The following is an 8,235-nucleotide window of genomic DNA, read 5'->3' as shown; positions in this document are numbered from 1 at the left end:
CATTTGATGTGTGTCCTTAGGAAAATTTTCAGAGACTTTAAATGGCTGTTCTTTTATAATTTTTAGTAGTTAAATGGTATTTCCCTGGGGAGAGGGTCTTTGGCACTCCTCACATGGCCATTCCATAGACCTCACCATATTACTTTTTAATCTGTTTCATGCAGCAACATCCAATCTGGGAACATCTTGGACACAGTTTAAACTAATTCCTGTCTAGAAAAAAATATCAGAAAAGGTAAGTCATTTACTGTTCCACAGAGCAGAGTCTTTATCTTGTGCCAGACACTTTGAACAGAAATAATTTAGAACCACAGCCAAAATGACATGGTGATGAATTGATCTGATGACTTCTTTATGATCACAGCTCTCCAGTGTTACCTGTTCTTACATTCACAGGCACACTAATTTAGTTCTGCTTTGATTTTTGAAATTTATTTTAAAGAACATTGTGTCTTCTCCTTGCTCTGTGAGTGTTGAGAGGGCCTTTGTCCAATTGCATTAGAGTTTAGATTTATGACAAAATTCACATACAAGGAACAATTAGTGAAAAATTAGGAATAAAAGTAGGCACTCCTATGTTGAAGTGTAATAGAAGTTTAGATAAGGAAGAAGATGTTAGTGTAGGTTGGAGCATCTGGTTGAGGGTCCAGAGGCACTCAACCCAGGCCTTGATTGATAAGTAGTGAGAGGGAAAGAAAAATATCTCAACGTGAAGGACCACGGATTCCTTTCTTCTTACCTGGGGAAGTTAGTTTCCAATTAACATCTATTATTGACTTGATTGAAAAGAAAGTAATGACTTGACCTCTTATAGCAACTCTCTCAAAGGCAGTACATTACTCAAAGTAAAATCTGCAAACCAACAACATCAGCATTACTTTGTTTTTAGAAATGCAACTTCTTTTCAGAAATGCAGATTCTTAGACCTTATCCCAGACTTATTAAATCAGAATCTTTTGACGTTGGCCTGAGAATGTGTGTTTTATCCAGTGTACCAGACTTTTGCATGCTAAAGTCTGACAACACTGTTCTCAAATGTTTTTCCTGATCACTCTTGGCATCCAGGGCATATTTGGAATGAAATAACCAGGGCCAGCATTTAGGGCCTCTAAGCATGGACCAATGCTGGGCAGGTATGGCTTTCCAATTAGCAGATCATGTAAATGGAAAACCGTGTGATTGCACCCAGGCCAGCAGAGTAGTTAAACAAATAAGTAGAAGGATGCCTGGCTCTCATCTCCCCCAGCTGCCTCACATTTTTCAACCTCAGGCACTGGACAGCAGAAGTAGCGGGGGTGGTGCTGGTTCCCTGGCATGAGGCAGTCTGGCTATCTGGGGAGAGGGAGTAGCTCACTTAAAGTGCCCTCATGAAAACAACTCCCTTTCAGCAAAGTTATGACTCAGAGCTTGTTCCCCTGACCACAAAGCAGAACCACAACCAAGACTCCTAGTCATCTTGTCAACCTCATTTCATACTTCTCCTCTATTCTTTTCGTTAACATCAGTTTAGGGAAGATTCTTCTGATTCATTGAAACTCCAAGCCCACAAATCACTGAGTCTTTGCTCCTACTCTAGACAGGATCTGGAGAGTGTGATGAGAACCACTCACATATTCTCAAGATAGTATTAGTTTCTCGATCATCTCTTTTAGCAAAGTAATGCTAAGAGGGCCTTAAAGGGGAGGGTCTCCAGGGATCATCAGAGTCCCTTAGAAAATTGGCTGTATCATTTTCCATGACCTGCTAATTGGAAAGCCCCGATGGGTGAGCTGGGCTTTTTAAAGCCCAGCAGTTTTGTTTCCAATGGTGGTTGGATTCAGCTGCCAAGATCCTAGATTAGGGAAGGTTTTGTTGTCATAAGAGGACACTCTGAAAGACTGACTGAAGGCTATGGCCAACCCTAGACAATAAATAGACATATATACGACCCAGAGAAAAAAACGTGTGCAAATATATATGTGTAAATGTATATACGTTGTGTTACCAAAGTGAATGTGTTTCTCACAGTCTTTGCCATGGATGAAATGATCAAAACCAGCCGGTCCATGTAGTTTTTCATTGAAAGGAATAGGGGGCGTGGAGCTGACAGTTAAGGGGGATCAGCAGACACACCTCAGCATCAGGCTGGCTTATCACTTCTCTGGAAACGGTTAACATGCTTGGCTCAAGCCACCCGTCATGTGGATGTGATGTGTCTCTGAGCAGTTCTATAGATGACAGGTATTTACTTCACCCCCAGATCTGAGGGGCAAAGGGTCACAACACAGGGGAAGCCAGTTTGCTTCTGAGCCAGTTCATTTGCATTTCTCATTAATCCAGGCTAGACCCATTTTTAAGTCTCTATCATAATTTATTCAGAACAGTTCAAACATTTGACTTTGTTTTGGTTGAGTTTACTCTAATGTGGTTTCTGCATAACTGTCTCTTTTATGGTAATCAAATGTTCTGCCAACATTTCTCTTGCTATGTACACCATTTAAGGAAACCAGATGCTTTGGGTTGGTCTTTTCAATGTATCTGAGTGTTATTTTTGTTTAGAATTTCAGAGGGTTCGTGAAAGAGTACTGTTTTATAAGTCTGACCCTTGATGCACTGCATTTCCCAGCCTACTAATAGTTTTGGCTACTGCTCACATCTGATTTGAAATTGTTCCCTATCACCTTGTGGATTAGCATGTGGACAGACAAGCTCATTTCATTCATTTTGTTCGATTTGCTTAATTTTCCTGTTCATCATTTATTCCACTTTGTAGTGTAAAGAGGATAGGTAGAAGAGCTGAGCAGCTGACTCAGAACCACACCCTGCCTTATCTCTCAACCAATCCCAGACCTGAGTGGGATTGTTCTCTGATGTGCGGGGTGTTTTTTTCCCCCCTCACACCATCAGTGTGGGAAGGCAGCAGGCCAGCTCTCGTGGGAGTGTTGGCTTATAATGCAGACTGAAAGTGTTTCAGAAAAGTAACTTGGCATTGGATCAAACTAATAAGTGGAACTGCTTGTCTGTGTGGATTGAAAGAAGACTTTCTAGGGCCTCAAGAGTTTGTGGGAAAGAGGAGAGGAGAGCGCTGAGGTGAACTGTGTCAGAGGGAACTTTGTAAAATATGGGGCTTGAAGTCTACTTACTAGGAATTATACGTTACGAATGGGGAGATATAAAAGGAAAACAACCTGAGAACTTCAGCCCTTTCTAACCCTGGTGCTACCCTCTTGCTTGGTTAATATGATTCTCTGGTCTGATTGGCTCCATACTGACAACAAGAGAGAAAACTAGATATCAATGGCCGGATTCAGTAACTGAAGAAAACCAAAGAGGATTGAGTGGTCCCCCAAGAGTTGACACAGGGTACCTGAAAGTATATAGATGGAAGCAGTGTTTACGATGACATATGATGGTTTAGAATGACTTAGTCATGGAAAACAAAGAGGGCAAAGAGCTAGTCTTATGCTAAACAAAATCAGTGGGATGAGAGGTCCTCCCTCCAAGGATCTTCACTGTTGGCCGTGAGACCTGGAAGATGAGGGTCTAAAAGACACAGGGTGAAGAAGTTTAAAGTGTAAAGGGAATTGAAGTTTCAAACAAAGAATAGGGAGCAGCTGTTAAGGTTTTAAATTTAGTTTAAGGCTATGAGTATAAACAAATCCAAAGAAAAGGCATCAGACATTGGTTTTTCAAGAACAATAGCTATAACCACACACGTACAAGCTTCAAAGAAAGCGAAATCTGAATCTCCAGAGAAGAGTGTTTAGACCAGTGTCTTGGCATTTATTCCAGATGTTCAAAAGACCGCACTTTTCTATTATAAGCTTTGTGAAGTCATCCACTGACAAAAGGGTGGTCTGTCTGAAAGGAGCTCCACACTACCATTATAAAGAGTAAATACCTATTAAGTTCCAGCTACATGCCACGCATTGTGGGGAAGCTTGGAGAAGAGAAGTGTGGTGAGGACTAAGCCCTTGCCTTCTAGAAATGAGCTTAAAAAGAGATAAGGTTAGAGATGCAGCCATTTTTGGCAAAACAGCAAGCAAGGATTGAAAATAAATGTGAGCAAATTCGTGAAAAATGGTTCCTTTTTTAGCCAAATAGGACATCATACCTCAACTACAGGCTTTAGATCCAGAAATTACTGACTGACTTTGGGTCTTGTTATAATTTCCAGACATGCTTTTGAAGATCCGGGCACATTTTATTTTGCTCAAGGGCTCTAATGAAGTTAACAAAGGGAGAACTATGTTGCTTGAGAAGAGATGATTAATTATGACAGTAGCCATATCAACAAGGTCTGGATTTGTGAGTTTTCCAACAATCGTGTATGTTTATTATAAGTCGTCAGCGATGGATATACAGCATGAGTGAATGGACCGAAGATGGTAAATATGTCATTTTCAGAGTTTTCCAGGATTTGGCTCAATTGGAAGAAATAGATAAAATGGATTTCAACTATTATGTCATTTAATTTAATTTTTTTGTTTATTTTTCATTTTTTAAAACATTCTGCTATTGATTCCCTTTTCCTTCTAATTTTAAGATGTGGTACACCAACCTGTGCATATGTATGCAAATGTTTGTGGAAGGACAGGAGCAAGAGAAGAGATTTTTACAAGAGACTAAGAGGGTCAAAGTGACTCTCACAGGAGGGGAATGTAGGGAGGATGGATCCCTGGGAATGTGGAGGTTTGTAAAGAAACGATTCCAAGAGCCTGGGCAGGATGTGATAAGGAGAAAACAAAAATTGAGATAAAGCTGAAACTTTGAGATAAACTGAATGATTATTTTAAATTTCTAGTGTAGGGAGCTTAGGGTCTTGGAATTATGATAGTGTTGCCCAAAGGACCAGGCAAAAAGATTATCGTTTTCTTTGCTTGGCCTTATCTGACAGCAGGACATTTATGCTGAGGTGTTGTGGTAGAATGATTGGGAAGATGGCAGATGTATGAACACACCTAACTGAGATCAATCAAGTCAGGCCCACATCACAAAACTACTCAGAGCACTCATATACTCACAAGCAATAAAAATAGGTTAGTATTTTAGATCACTAAGTTTCTTTTTTATAGATTTTTTTTAACATCTTTATTGGAGTATAAGTGCTTTGCAATGGTGTGTTAGTTTCTGCTTTATAAAGTGAATCAGCTATACATATACATATATCCCCATATCTCCTCCCTCTTGCGTCTCCCTCCCACCCTCCCTATCCCACCCCTCTAGGTGGCCGCACCGAGCTGATCTCCCTGTGCTATGCGACTGCTTCCCCCTAGCTATCTACCTTACGTTTGGTAGTGTATATATGTCCATGCCACTCTCTCACTTTGTTCCAGCTTGCCCTTCCCCCTCCCCGTATCCTCAAGTCCTTTCTCTAGTAGGTCTGTGTCTTTATTCCCATCTTGCCCCTAGGTTCTTCATGACTTTTTTTTTAGATTCCATATATATGTGCTAGCATACGGTATTTGTTTTTCTCTTTCTGACTTACTTCACTCTGTATGACAGACTCTAGGTCCATCCACCTCACTACAAATAACTCAGTTTCATTTCTTTTTATGGCTGAGTAATATTCCATTGTATATATGTGCCACAACTTCCTTATTCATTCATCTATCTATGGGCACTTAGGTTGCTTCCATGTCCTGGCTATTGTAAATTGAGCTACAATGAACATTGTGGTACATGACTCTCTTTGAATTATGGTTTTCTCAGGGTATAGGCCCAGTAGTGGGATTGCTGGGTCGTATGGTAGTTCTGTTTTTAGTTTTTGAAGGAACCTCCATACTGTTCTCCATAGTGGCTGTATCAATTTACATTCAGACCAACAGTGCAGGAGGGTTCCCTTTACTCCACATCCTCTCCAGCATTTATTGTTTGTAGATTTTTTGATAATGGCCATTCTGACTGATGTGAGGTGATACCTCATTGTAGTTTTTTTTTTTTAATGAACAACACTTCAAATGGCATGCATTTATCCATAATTATTGAGTATTAACCTACAAATATTCTATAATCTGATTTTAAATCCTCAAATTTATATGAAGGCTTTGATTTAGCTTATGCCAATTTTTTAAATGTGTAGCTTTGAGGCATTTTATTATAAAAAGCTGGTACTCATATACATAAATGAGTAAGAACTTAAAATTCATCATACATTTACTTCATTTTTTAGCTTCACCTTCTAGTAAATCTTTAGCTTCATTGATTTTGGCTGCTATATAAGGAGATCTTCCCTTGTCTGGGTGATTTAAAAGCATAATTTGTCAATGAGCATCTCTATTTTCCCTTATTGGCAGTAGGGCTTACACCTAGTATTAATGCTGCTTCCTGTTTCGTCATTTTGGGTTCAAACCCACCTCTGTAATAGTCACCACTGAAGGCAGATTTCGGTAGACTTTGAAAAACTTGTTTCACTTGAGGCTCCATATGCTTCAAGTCTTGCAAAGTGTAACGGGCTGCAAATCCTGCAGCAGCAATGGTCTGTCCAACTACTACCACTGTACGGGCGATGGTTCTCACTCGGCTCCTCTACTTCCACCAGGAGCACAGTTCATCCCACCCCACCAATTCTACACCTCTACTACCCTCACTGTAGTTTTGATTTGCATTTCTCTAATGATTAGTGATGTTGAGCATCCTTTCATGTGTTTGTTGGCAATCTGTATATCTTCTTTGGAGAAATGTCTATTTAGGTCTTCTGCCCATTTTTGGATTGGGTTGTTTGTTTATATATATATCAAAGTTTCTTATTAGTCATCAATTTTCTACACATCAGTGTATAAATGTCAATCCCAATCGCCCAATTCATCACACCACCACCCCCTGTCTTTTTGATATTGAGCGGCATGAGCTGCTTGTAAATTTTGGAGATTAATCCTTTGTCAGTTACTTCATTTGTAAATATTTTCTCCCATTCTGAGGGTTGTCTTTTCGTCTTGTTTATGGTTTCCTTTGCTGTGCAAAAGCTTTTAAGTTTCATTAGGTCCCATTTGTTTATTTTTGTTTTTATTTCCATTTCTCTAGGGGGTGGGTCAAAAAGGATCTTGCTGTGATGTATGTCATAGAGTGTTCTGCCTATGTTTTCCTCTAAGAGTTTTATAGTGTCTGGCCTTACATTTAGGTCTTTAATCCATTTTGAGTTTATTTTTGTGTATGGTGTTAGGGAGTGTTCTAATTTCATTCTTTTACATGTGGCTGTCCATTTTCTCCAGCACCACTTGTTAAAGAGGCTGTCTTTTCTCCATTGTATATTCTTGCCTCCTTTATCAAAGATAAGGTGACCATATGTGTGTGGGTTTATCTCTGGGCTTTCTATCCTGTTCCATTGATCTATCCTTCTGTTTCTGTGCCAGTACCATACTGTCTTGATTACTGTAGCTTTGTAGTATAGTCAGAAATCAATGAGCCTGATTCCTCCAGTTCTGTTTTTTCTTTCCCAAGATTGCTTTGGCTATTCGGGGTCTTTTGTGTTTCCATACAAATTGTGAAATTTTTTCTTCTAGTTCTGTGAAAAATGCCACTGGTAGTTTGATAGGGCTTGCATTGAATCTGTAGATTGCTTTGGGTAGTAGAGTCATTTTCACAGTGTTGATTCTTCCAATCCAAGAACATGGTATAGCTCTCCATCTGTTGGTATCATCTTTAATTTCTTTCATCAGTGTCTTACAGTTTTGTGAATACAGGTCTTTTGTCTCCTTAGGTAGGTTTATCCCTAGGTATTTTATTCTTTTTGTTGCAATGGTAAATGGGAGTGTTTCCTTAATTTCTCTTTCAGATTTTTCATCATTAGTGTATAGGAATGCAAGAGATTTCTGTGCATTAATTTTGTATCCTGCTACTTTACCAGATTCATTGATTCGCTCTAGTAGCTTTCTGGTAGCATCTTTAGGATTCTCTATATATAGTACCATGTCATCTGCAAACAGTGACAGATTTACTTCTTCTTTCCCCATTTGGATTCCTTTTATTTCTTTTCTTCTCTGATTGCCATAGCTAAAACTTCCAAAACTATGTTGAATAATAGTGGTGAGAGTGGACAACCTTGTCTTGGTCCTAATCTTAGAGGAAATGGTTTCAGTTTTTCCCCATTGAGAACAATGCTGGCTGTGGGTTTGTCATATATGCCCTTTATTATGTTGAGGTAAGCTCCCTCTATGCCTACTTTCTTGAGGGTTTTTATCATAAATGGGTGTTGAATTTGAAAGCTTTTTCTGCATCTATTGAGATGATCATATGGTTTTTCTCCTTCAATCTGTT

The 8,235-nt window shown here is 39.3% G+C and overlaps 1 pseudogene; it reads right to left on the bottom strand.

Annotated features, from left to right (window-relative positions):
• Positions 1–6,140: 6,140 nt before the first annotated feature.
• LOC136125420 (mitochondrial import inner membrane translocase subunit TIM14 pseudogene) overlaps positions 6,141–8,235 on the bottom strand; it is a 34,803-nt pseudogene continuing 32,708 nt past the window's right edge.

Source organism: Phocoena phocoena, chromosome 7 (genome assembly GCF_963924675.1).
Source record: "Phocoena phocoena chromosome 7, mPhoPho1.1, whole genome shotgun sequence".
In the NCBI taxonomy this organism is placed as follows: Eukaryota; Metazoa; Chordata; class Mammalia; order Artiodactyla; family Phocoenidae; genus Phocoena; species Phocoena phocoena.
The sequence above is the reverse complement of the archived record's forward strand: the minus strand, read 5'-3'. Positions and strand labels throughout refer to the sequence as shown.